A 12,036-nucleotide genomic window follows, 5' to 3' on the forward strand; every position below is an offset into this window, starting at 1 on the left:
TTCATGAAACATCAAACCTGGAAATGAGAGTCTGTAGTGCCCATCATGGTCAATGCCCCTCACACCCCAGCTCCAGTATAAACTGATTCCCTGACGAGGGGAAATATTTCTGACATGAAAGGGTCAGAGGGGACTAGGAGGATGGATGCGAGGAAGTCCTACAGAGGGGGAGATATGGGTGGGAAATAATCACCAGGACGTAGGGAGAGATTTCACACAGGAGAGGAGTGGATAACAGGGGATCTGCAGGAAGAGGTGATGGGGAGGGAGAGGATTGAGAAAAAGAGATCTCTGCAGTGGAGGGGGATGGGGACATGGATCGTGAAAGGAAGGGTGGTTTGAAATGACAAAAGAGAGAGACAAGAAATACAGATGGCTGGCGTGGCGGGAATGACAAGAGTCTTGCAGTAGAGAGTGATGATAGTAACTCACAGTGGAAGGAAGGGGAACGGGGTGAGCAGAATGCCACAGATGTATTTCTGTCCCTCTTCAGGCCCTCACCAAAAAGAAGCTGTGAAGCTTGGACACAGCGACTGCTGCAGTTAGGAACATGGTCCATGGACATGTCACAGGCATCGAGAAACACGGCCATTCCTGTGGTTTACTACCATGAAACATATGGTCGTTGTTCACAGATCTGATGATGTCTCCCAACATAATACAAAGCCCTTCATCATGACTCCAGGCCTCGCCGACTGTTAACAGTTTTCCATAGATGCTGTCTGGCCTGGGTGGGTTCCTCCTGCATTTTATGCATATTACTTTAATGTCCAGCATCCACAGATTTTCTCTTGTTTGCGATTCTACCTTGTATTCCATTTGGTAGCCTCCAACATGAATGCATGAAAATTGATTTCTCCTCCGGGTGAACATATTTTGCTCTCTTCCCCACACTGAGTTTTTGCCTCTTCTCACCTACCTGTATCTTCCCTCAGGGCCCCGCCTCCTTCCTATTATACTGTTTTCCACTCTCCTATCCCATTACAGTCCTTCTTCTCCAGGCCTTGACCTTTCCCACACACCTGGCCTCACCTATCGTCTTCCAGCCAGCCTTCACTCACAATTTACTTCACTGGAAATGTGCTGAGCTCGGCAGAGGAAACACCTCCAGGAAACTCCCCTGATGTTCACTGAACAGGAACTAGCAAAACCAATGGGAAATTGATTGTCGCCCCTCCAAAACCTGTACTATACTCTCACATTTGTGAATTCCTGGCAATGTTCCAGATATCTGCTGTTCCCTTTCATAATTGCAGTTGGAGGCATCTTCTCCTTCAGGAACAGTCTGCGGGGGGGGGGGGGGGAATAGACTCTGTCTATTGTCTGGACTCTGAACTCGCTCACAGAACTGTTGTTGTATTCCTGTCGGTTTTCCATCCACATCCACCTGATACAGGACCCCTGTTCCGTTCCCTCAGTTAAGTCTTTACATATTCAGCAGAGTGTTCGACCACTAATGGTAAAAAGTCCCTGTGCTGGAACTACTTGATTGTTCCTGTGCTCAAGGCCGATTTACAGTATCTGATGGTATTTTCTCTGTGTAGGTTTCTTTCTCTGATAATTTGGTTGTATGTGCACCAATAGGATAGAAGTTTAAGTATAAAGGTCCCTGTCATCATACTTGTGTCCATTCCGAATCTGACTGACGACTGTTGATTGTCGTCTTCTTGTTTACACCTTCGTCCAGGTGGAAGAAAGCGCCACCTGCTGGTGACGTTCTGAATTACACACAGCAAGCAGACATCGAGTCAGATTGTCTCTTATTGCTGAGTCAGAGACAGCACGAATACTTTGTAAACATGACAGTATCCCCATCCTCTGTATCAGAACACCAGTCGCCGTAGGGAGCAAACATTCCCCATTACTATCAAAGTCCACACTATGACTGCATGCTTGTCCACTGATACCTGTTGATTCCCATTGATAGAGTCATAGACCATGTATACTTTACTTCAGCAGTTTGAGCAGGGTATGACTGGACAAGCGCGTGAAGGTCGACCTCTGAGACAGCGGGAGGGTTTAAAAAGCGAGCATATTAACGGAGCGGGTGACGGAGTAGTGGGAGACAGAGTAGGAAGGCTTTGGCTCGAGAGGCTTCGGTGAGCAGCGACTGAGGGTGAGCTTGCTCCCAGTGAGGCAAGGTCAGGTAAGCTGCTTTAATTAATCTACTTAACTTAGAAGTAGGTAATGGAGGCATCAGTTAGGGCAGTTGAGTGCTCCGTTTGCAGTATGTGGGAAGTCAGGGCCAGCACAATTGTCCCTGATGACTACACCTGCAAAAGGTGCATCCAGCTGCAGCTCCTGACAAACCTAGTTAGGGAACTGGAGCTAGAGCTGGATGGACTTCAGATTGTTTGGGAGGCAGAGGCAGAAGCAGACAGGAGTTTCAGGGAGATTGTCACCTCTTAGAGTCAGGAGACAGGTAGCTGAGTGATGTGTCAGGAGAGGGAAGGGGAATACACAGGAAGAGCAGAGAACCCCTATGGCCGTTCCCATCAACAATAAGTATACCGTTTTCGATACTGTTTGGTGGCAATGACCTACCAGGGACAAGTTGCAGTGGTCACGTCTCTGGCACCGAGACTGGACCCTCAACTCAGAAAGGTAGGTGGGAAAAGAGGAGAGCAGTAGTGATAGGGGATTCGATAGTTAGGGGGACAGATAGGAGGTTCTGTGGAAGAGTTCGAGAATCTTGGATGGCCTGGTGATTCCCTGGTGCCAGGGTCCGCGATATCTCGATTTGAGTTCTCAGTATTCTCAAGATGGAGGGTGAGCAGCCAGACGTCATGGGCCATGTAGGGACCAATGACATGGATGTGAAGAAGGAGGAGGTCCTGCAAAGAGAGTTTAGGGAGTTAGGTGCAAAGTTGAAGGACAGAACCTCCAGGGTTGCAATCTTAGGATTGCTACCCGTGCCACGTGCTAGAGAGGCTAAAAATTGGAAAATAATGCAGCTAAATATGTGGCTAAGAAGTTGGTGCAGGAAGGATGGCTTCATGTTTCTGGACAATTGGCCTTGTTCTAGGTAAGATGGGACCTTTTCCGAAGGGATGGGTTGCAGCTGATCAAGAGGGGGACTAATATCCTTGCAGGAAGGTTGGTTAGTGCTGCTCCGGTGGTTTAAACTAGGTTTGCAGGGGGAGGGGAACCAGAGTGTTAGAGAAGATAGTGAGGTGGAGGTGGATAAAGGTCTTGCGAGAACAGCAGGTATAGTGCATGGAGTAACACCAGATCTAACATATAAAGAGGTTTTGAGGAAAGAGAAGCAGAATGAAGTGTGTAAAGGTAGTAAGGTAGAAGGGTTAAAGTGTGTGTACTTCAATGCAAGAAGCATCAGGAACAAAGGTGATGAACTGATAGTTTGGATACTGTTATGAATGTACCACAGCTCTGAGGGGCCGAAGGGTGCGGGACCAGCCCCCTCCTTCCGGAGAATCGCAAGATCGCTATTAATTCGGGTCTTGGACCCAGGAAATGAGAGACAATGCAACGGATTTGACCATTGTTCTGAGAGGCACCTGTGTGAATTGCAACTCTATAGTACGTGCCAGCTATCAGGGACATGGACACCCTCGGGCAATGTGGTGTGGGGATGGTATCACCCTACCTTGATTGACATCTACAAATCTGCCAGCCATGATAAAAAGGAGACTGCTGGAGGCGGTACTCCAGCGACGCACCAGACGGAGACCATCGCTCATCGTTCCCGTAAGAACGGGAAGCTGCTCGGAAGCCACGTGTGATTTGGATCCCCTAGCTAGGGAATCGAGTGGCTAATAACCCCGAAAAGGATTCCGAACTGACAACGAGGAACTCCCCTTCCCGATTTCACGCTTTGAGTCCAGAAGGCTGGCAAGTTTATTTTCTCTCTCCAACCCGTGAACACCCAGCGGTCCCTCAAACGGCAAAAAGCCTCCATGAACTGGCGAGACTTTTATATTTCTATCGGACAATAGTTTAACCCCTAGACAACGATAGAGCTTATTTCTTATTGATTATTACTATCCCTGCGCTTTAGATTGAGTATTGACGACGTATGTTATCTGAATGTTTGTATTAACCTTACTTTTGTGCCCCTTTATAAATAAAAACGTTTAAAAATGGTACCATCAGACTTCAGCGGACCTCTCTATCTTTGCTGGTAAGTGATCCAGTTACGGGATACGTAACAATACATACATGGAATTATGATGTAGTGGCCATTACAGAGACGTCGCTGGTACCAGGGCAGGAATAGATTCTCAATATTCCTGGATTTCAGTGCTTTTAAAGAGATAGAGGGGGGAAGGGGCAGAGAGGTGGCATTACTGGTCAGGGATACTATGACAGCTGCAGAAAGGGTGGGTGATGTAGCAGGATCCTCTTTTGAGTCAGTATGGGTGGAAGTCAGGAACAGGAAGGGAGCAGTTACTCTATTGGAAGTATTTTATAGGCCCCCTGGTCGCAGCAGAGATACCGAGGAGCAGATTGAGAAGCAGATTTTGGAAAGGTGCAAAAATAGCAGGGTTGCTATAATGGGTGACTTTAAATTCCCTAATATTGATTGGCAACTGATTAGTTCCAATGGTTTAGATGGGGCAGAGTTTGTTAAGTGTGTCCAGGATGGATTCCTGACACAGTATGTTGACAGGCCAACAAGGAGGAATGCCATACTAGATCTAGTATTAGGTAACGAACCGGGTCAGGTCACAGATCTCTCAGTGGGTGAGGGGACAGTGACCACCGCTCCCTGGCCTTTAACATTATCATGGAAAAGGATACAATCAGAGAGGACAGGGAAATTTTTAATTGGGGAAGTGCAAATTATGAGGCTATAAGGCTAGAACTTCTGGGTGTGAATTGGGATGATGTTTTAGCAGGGAAATGTACTATGGACATCTGGTCGATGTTTAGGGATATCTTGTAGGATGTTAGGGATAAATTTGTCCCAGTGAGGAAGATAAAGAATGGTAGGGTGAAGGAACCATGGGTGACAATTGAGGCGGAAATTTTAGTCAGGTGGAAGAAGGCAGCATTCATGAGGTTTCGGAAGGAAGGATCCGATGGGGCTAATGAGGAATATAGGGTAGCAAGAAAGGAGCTTAAGAAGGGGCTGAGAAAACCATAAGGCATTCTTCAATTATGTGAAGAACAAAGGATGACAGGAGTGTAGGTAGGACCGATTAGAGATAAAGGTGGGAAGATGCGCCTGGAGGCTGTGGAAGTGAGCGAAGTCCTCAATGAATACTTCTCTTCGGTATTCATCAATGAGAGGGAACTTGATGACGGTGAGGACAATATGAGTGAGGTTGATGTTCTGGGGCATGTTGATATTAAAGGAGAGGAGGTGTTGGAGTTGTTAAAATACATTAGGATGGATAATTCCCTGGGGCCTGATGGAATATTCCGCAGGCTGCTCCATGAGGCAAGGGAAGAGATTTCTGAACCTCTGGCTAGGACCTTTATGTCCTAGATGTCCATGGGAATGGTACGGGTGGATTGAAGGGAGGCGAATGTTGGCCCCTTGGTTCAAAAAAATTAGTAGGGATAGTCCGGGTAATTTTAGGCCAGTGAGCCTTACGTCTGTGGTGGGAAAGCTGCTGGAAAAGGTTCTTAGTGATAGGATCTATGGGCATTTAGAGAATCATGGTCTGATCAGGAACAGTCAGCATGGCTTTGGAATGGGCAGATCATGTCTAGCAAGCCTGTCAGACTTCTTCAAGGAGGTGACCAGACATATAGATGAGGGTTGTGCAGTGGATGTGAGGTACATGGATTTTAGTACCTCACATTTGACAAGATACCACATGGTAGGTTTATTCAGAAAGTCAGAAGGCATGGGATCCGGGGAAGTTTGGCCAGGTGGATTCAGATTGGCTTGCCTGCAGAAAGCAGAGGGTCGTGGTGGAGGGAGTACATTTGGATTGGAGGGTTGTGACTAGTGGTGTCCCACAAGGATCGGCTCTGAGACCCCTACTTTTTGTGATTTTTAATGACCTGGATGTGGGGGACAAAGGTGAGTTGACAAGTTTGCAGATGACACAAAGGTTGGTGGTTTTATAGATAGTGTAGAGGATTGTCAAAGATTGCAGAGAGACTTTGATAGGATGCAGGAGTGGGCTGAGAAGTGGCAGATGGAGTTCAACCCAGAAAAGTGTGAGGTGGTGCACTTTGGAAGGTCAAACTCCAAGGCAAAGTATAAAGTAAATGGCAGAATACCTGGTAGTGTGGAGGAGCAGAAGGATCTGGGGGTACAATTCCACAGATCCCTGAAAGTTTCCTCACAGGTATATAGGGTGGCTAAGAAAGCTTATGGGCTGTTAGCTTTCATAAATCGAGGGATAGAGTTTAAGAGTTGCGAGGTAATGATGCAGCTCTATAAAACTCTGGTTAGGCCACACTTGGAGTACTGTGTCCAGTTCTGGTCGCCTCACTATAGGAAGGATGTGGAAGCATTGGAAAGAGTACAGAGGAGATTTACCAGGATGCTGCTTGTTTTAGAGAGTACGCATTATGATCAGAGATTAAAGGAGCCTGGGCTTTACTCTTTGGAGAGAAGGAGGATGACAGAAGACATGATAGAGGTATACAAGATATTAATTTGTTATCTCCTGTAGGTGGCGCGGCATAGCAGCAGCTTCCTTTCAGACCTGGTGTTACTTTAATTTAATTTTCTAATTTAAGTTTGAATACACAACTTTGATAATAGAGTGACTAACTACCATCACCAGTTACTACTGCAATACAGAGATCGCCCCAAAACAAACCTTCACGAAGATCTGCTGCTGAATTATGCGACCTCGGCTTGCTGAGCGGAACGGGCCTATAATCCTCGGACTCGCCTGATGCTGGTAGCCAGACACGAGGAAATCTGCAGATGCTGGAAATTCAAGCAAAACACACAAGATGCTGGTGGAACGCAGCAGGCCAGGCAACATCTATAGGGGGAAGCTCTGTCGACGTTTCGGGCCGAGACCCTGCCTGGCATGCTGCGTTCCACCAGCATTTTTGTGTGTGCCGGTAGCCAGAGATGGAGACATCTTAAACGATGTGCGAGAATCGGAAGCGAGGGTAGCGGGCAGGGATCCGTGCCAGGCTAAAAGCAAACCCTAGCCGGCCGGCTCTCCCTTCCATTCTGCTCTACAATGTCCGCTCCCTGGACAATAAATTGGACTACATCCGACTACAACAGAATAATCAGCGGGAGTACAGAGCCTGCTCCGCATACGTTTTTACAGAAGCATGGCTCACTGAGGGAATTTCAGACACCACCATTCAGTTAGACAGGCTCGCCTTGTTTCGAGCAGACAGAGATGCAGCTCTCTCCGGTAAGACTCGCAGTGGTGCTGTGTGTATTTACATCAATACGGAATGGTGTAAGAATTCTGTGCTGGTTTCCAGAAACTGTTCATCGCTAGTGGAGTTTGAGGCTGTTAGAAGCAGACCATTTTATTTACCACGTGGTGTGTGTATTCACTACTGTCCTCATAGTCAGTGTCTGCATTCCGCCCAGCACGAATGCTAACGAGGCGCTCTGTGAACTGTCTGGGGGTATTAGTGAGCTGCAGAACTTTGTTGTTGGACTTTGTTGCTTGAGATTTTAATCACGCGAACCTTAAGTCAGTGCTCCCCAAATTCCATCAGTATGCGGACTTTGCAACTAGGTGGGAGAACGCGTTGGACCTGGTTTATACAAACATCCCCGACTCGAACCGGGCAGAGCCCCGCCCCCACCTCGGTTACTCAGATCACATCTCTGTTACGCTAATCCCAGCATACAGACTGCTCGTCAGATGCTCCAGACCAGTTCAGAAGCAGGTGAAAACCTGGCCAGCAGGAGCCACCTCTGCTCTTCAAGACTGCTTTGAGCACACTGACTGGCACATGTTCAGGGAGGCTGCAACCGATGGCGACTCTACCAACTTAAAGGAGTACACAGCATCAGTGACCAGCTACATCAGCAAGTGCATTGATGATGTTACTCTGTCCAAGACCATCACTATTCGTGCTAACCAGAAGCCATGGAACACCGCAGAGGTGTGTGCGCTACAGAGGAGCCGTGACTCCGCCTTCAGAGCAGGCAGCAAGCAGCGCTAACAACAGCAAGGGCCAAACTGTCGCAGGCCAGCAGAGGGGCAAAGCGTGCACACACCCAGCGAATCCACAGCCACTTCCAGGACAGCGGTGACATGCAGCGCATGTGGAAGGGCATCCAGGACAAAATCACATGACTGTGCAGGTGATGCCTCCCTCCCAGAGGCGCTGAATAACTTCTATGCCCGTTTTGAGGCGGAAAATGACGTGGCAGTGAGAAAATCCACCCCCCCCCCACACACACACACACACAAATGACCAGGTGCTGTGTCTCACCGTGGCCGATGTGTGAAGAACCCTGTTCGGGGTCAACTCACGGAAGGCTGCTAGGCCAGACAACATCCCTGGCTCAGAGGATGCGCAGACCAGCTAGCAGATGTTCTCACTAACATCTTCAACATCTCCCTGAGCAGCGCCACCGTTCCAACGTGCTTCAAAGCCGCCACCATCGTCCCCGTGCCGAAGAAGTCTTCAGTGTCCGGCCTAAATGACTACCATCCCGTTGCACTCACGTCCAACATTATGAAGTGTTTCGAGAGGCTCATCATGAGGCATATCAAGACCCTGTTGCCCCCTTCGCTAGACCCCCTACAGTTTGCGTACCATCCCAACCGCTCAACAGACGACACCATTGCCATCACCCTCCACCTAGTCCTAACCCACCTGGACAAAAAAAACACATACATTCGGATGCTGTTCATAGACTTCAGTTCAGCATTCAACACAATCATCCCTCAGAAACTGATTGGAAAGCTGAGCCTACTGGGCCTGAACACCTCCCTCTGCAACTGGATCCTAGACTTCCTGACTGGGAGACCTCAGTCAGTCGGGATCGGGAGCAGCATCTCCAACACCATCACCACTGAGCACGGGGGACCCCAGGGCTGTGTGCTCAGTCCACTGCTGTTCACTCTGCTGACCCACGACAGCTCGAACCACATCAAGTTCACCGATGACACAACCGTGGTGGGTCTCATCAGCAAGAACGACGAGTCAGCTTACAGAGAGGAGGTGCAGCAGCTAACGGACTGGTGCAGAGCCAACAACCTGTCTCTGAATGTGAACAAAACAAAAGAGATGGTTGTTGACTTCAGGAGGGCAATCAACGACCACTCCCCGCTGAACATCGACGGCTCCTCGGTAGAGATCGTTAAGAGCACCAAATTTCTTGGTGTTCACCTGGCGGAGAATCTCACCTGGTCCCTCAACACCAGCTCCATAGTGAAGAAACCCCAGCAGCGTCTCTACTTCCTGCGAAGGCTGAGGAAAGTACATCTCCCACCCCCATCCTCATCACATTCTACAGGGGTTGTATTGAGAGCATCCTGATCAGCTGCATCACTGCCTGGTTCGGAAATTGCACCATCTTGGATCACAAGACCTTGCAGCGAGTAGTGAGGTCAGCAGAGAAGATCATCGGGTCTCTATTCCTTCCATCACAACACATTTACACAACACACTGCATCCGCAAAGCAAACAGCATTATGAAGGACCCCACGCAACCCCCATTACAAATTCTTCTCCCTCCTGCCTTCTGGGAAAAGGACCGGAGCATTCGGGCTCTCACGACCAGACTATGTAACAGTTTCTTCCCCCAAGCTATCAGACTCCTCAATACCCAGAGCTTGGACTGACACCTTACTGCCCTATTGTCCTGTTTATTTATTGTAATGCCTGCACTGTTTTGTGTACTTTGTGCAGTCCTGGGTAGGTCTGTAGTCTAGTGTAGTTGTGTTTTTTCTCTGTGTTGTTTTTTTTTTACATAGCTCAGTCTAGTTTTTGTGCTGTGTCATGTAGCACCATAGTCCTGAAAAACTTTGTCTCATTTTTACTATGTACTGTACATAGCAGTTGTGGTTGAAATGACAATAATTGTGACTTGACTTGACTTGACATAAGTGGCATAGATAGAGTGGACAGCCAGCGCCTCTCCCCCAGGGCACCACTGCTCAATACAAGAGGACATGGCTTTAAGGTAAGGTGTGGTAAGTTCAAGTGGGATATTAGAGGAAGGTTTTTTTTTTAACTCAGAGAGCGTTTGGTGTGTGGAATGCACTGTCTGTGTCAGTATTGGAGGCGGATACACTAGTGAAATTTAAGAGACTACTAGACAGGTGGGGGATATATGGCAGGCACGGTTTAAGGGTCAGCACAGCATTGTGGGCCGAAGGACCTGTACTGTTCTGTCCTATTCTATGGACTATGTTCTATACAGTCCCTTCAGCCCAATGAGACTATGCTGACCACAGTGACCACAATGATGCTCCTAATTTCCCGTGATACTCCCAAAGCGCTCAGGGCCCCAAGCCTCTATGTACCAATCTAAACTGCTTCTTGAATAACGCTGCATAATAGAACGTTCCTCAGCTACTTCCTCTGACAGCTCACTGCACATAATCTACAAACTCTGCTTGAAAAAGTGGTGGGTCATATCCCTTTTGAATATTCCCCTCTCCCATTAAATCTCATTCCCTAGTTTTGAGCTCCAAAAAGGAAGCCCACTGAGAGGGCTAGTGCCAACCAGGTCCACCACCTAATATGAGACACAGTACGGCATCTCATCCACATACTATGTCAGGAATCCTCCCAGGACTCGCATGGCATTCCGCCACATTTTCTGAAACATTTTTGTTTAATAAAGCGGTTGGAATCAACATTAGGGACATTGAAATCATCAACTATAACAATCAGGTTATATTTTCACCTTTCCAGAAGCCACCAACTTATCATCTCCTCATTGTCCCAATGTCGTTATGTGTAGGGAAGGCTGGAGAATGCATCCAGAGAGATTACACATTTCCTGTGATTACACCGGGCCTGCCAAAGGGTTTCAGCCAAAAATGTCGACTATTCCTTTTTCCATAGAAGCTGCATGGCCTGCTGAGTTCCTCCAGAATTTTGTGTGTGTTACACATTTCACCCACACCGAATCCGTATCTGCTAATCGTTGTCCCAGAGATGCTATAGAGTACTCACAGTGCGATTAGTCCCTTACTGTGTCCGACTTTCACCCATACGGGATGGTGATAACATGAACCATCCATCTACTGAACCATGTACTAAGCTATTTATTCTTAATATTCTTTATATTGAAGTAAACGCATTTCAACACATCCAACTGACTAGACGATACCCTGTCCACAGCTTATCTTGACACAGTCTCTCTGAACATTGAGTCTATATTTATATCAATTAATTATATTTATATTAATTAATTTATATTTATATCAACTGCTCCATCATCTGACCTAACACGCTGCTTCCCTTCCCCCTTACCAGCCGAGTTTAAATCATCACCAGCAGCTCCAGTATAACCCGTCCCTTTTGCACACATTAAAATGGGAACAGAGCTTCCTTCCAATTCCCACTTCTCCTTGATCACAGGGTCAAAGGATCTAACATTTTCATTAGTAGAAAAATACCTGATGATACCTGACGTATATAAATGTAAATTGCTGTTTGGTATTTGTTCATTAGGACTCAAAGAAATACTATGTTGGGACATTTTGCTTTAAGAGGGTTTGTTCTCAGCAGAGGCTTGCACAACAATATACTCGAGGGTAAGTATATCATTGCAGCTTGGAAATAAGAGGAAATAATGACATACTGTTGTTGTACATGATAATTTCACAATTGTACAGGTGGGATCTGTACCAGATCTGAGGGGAACAATATTCCCATGGGCAGATTTACTAGAGCTGTTGGGAGTCTTTTAAGCTAATACAACAGTGTTTAAAGCTGAGATAAAGCAGCAGGTTTACAAGAAGACGATGGCTGTAGCATGAATGTAAGGAAGATCAAGCCAATGACTGGGTACAAATGCAGACAGAGCAGAGTTAAATTGTACGACAGAGGCAAATTTCAAAAGTGTGAAAAATGCAGGACTAAATGTATTGTATCTAAATGTGTGGAGCATTCAGAATAAGATGGGTGGTGCAATTAGAGATTAGTCTGTATGATCTG

The sequence above is a fragment of the Hemitrygon akajei genome, chromosome 2 (assembly GCF_048418815.1).
Source record: "Hemitrygon akajei chromosome 2, sHemAka1.3, whole genome shotgun sequence".
NCBI classification, from domain to species: Eukaryota; Metazoa; Chordata; class Chondrichthyes; order Myliobatiformes; family Dasyatidae; genus Hemitrygon; species Hemitrygon akajei.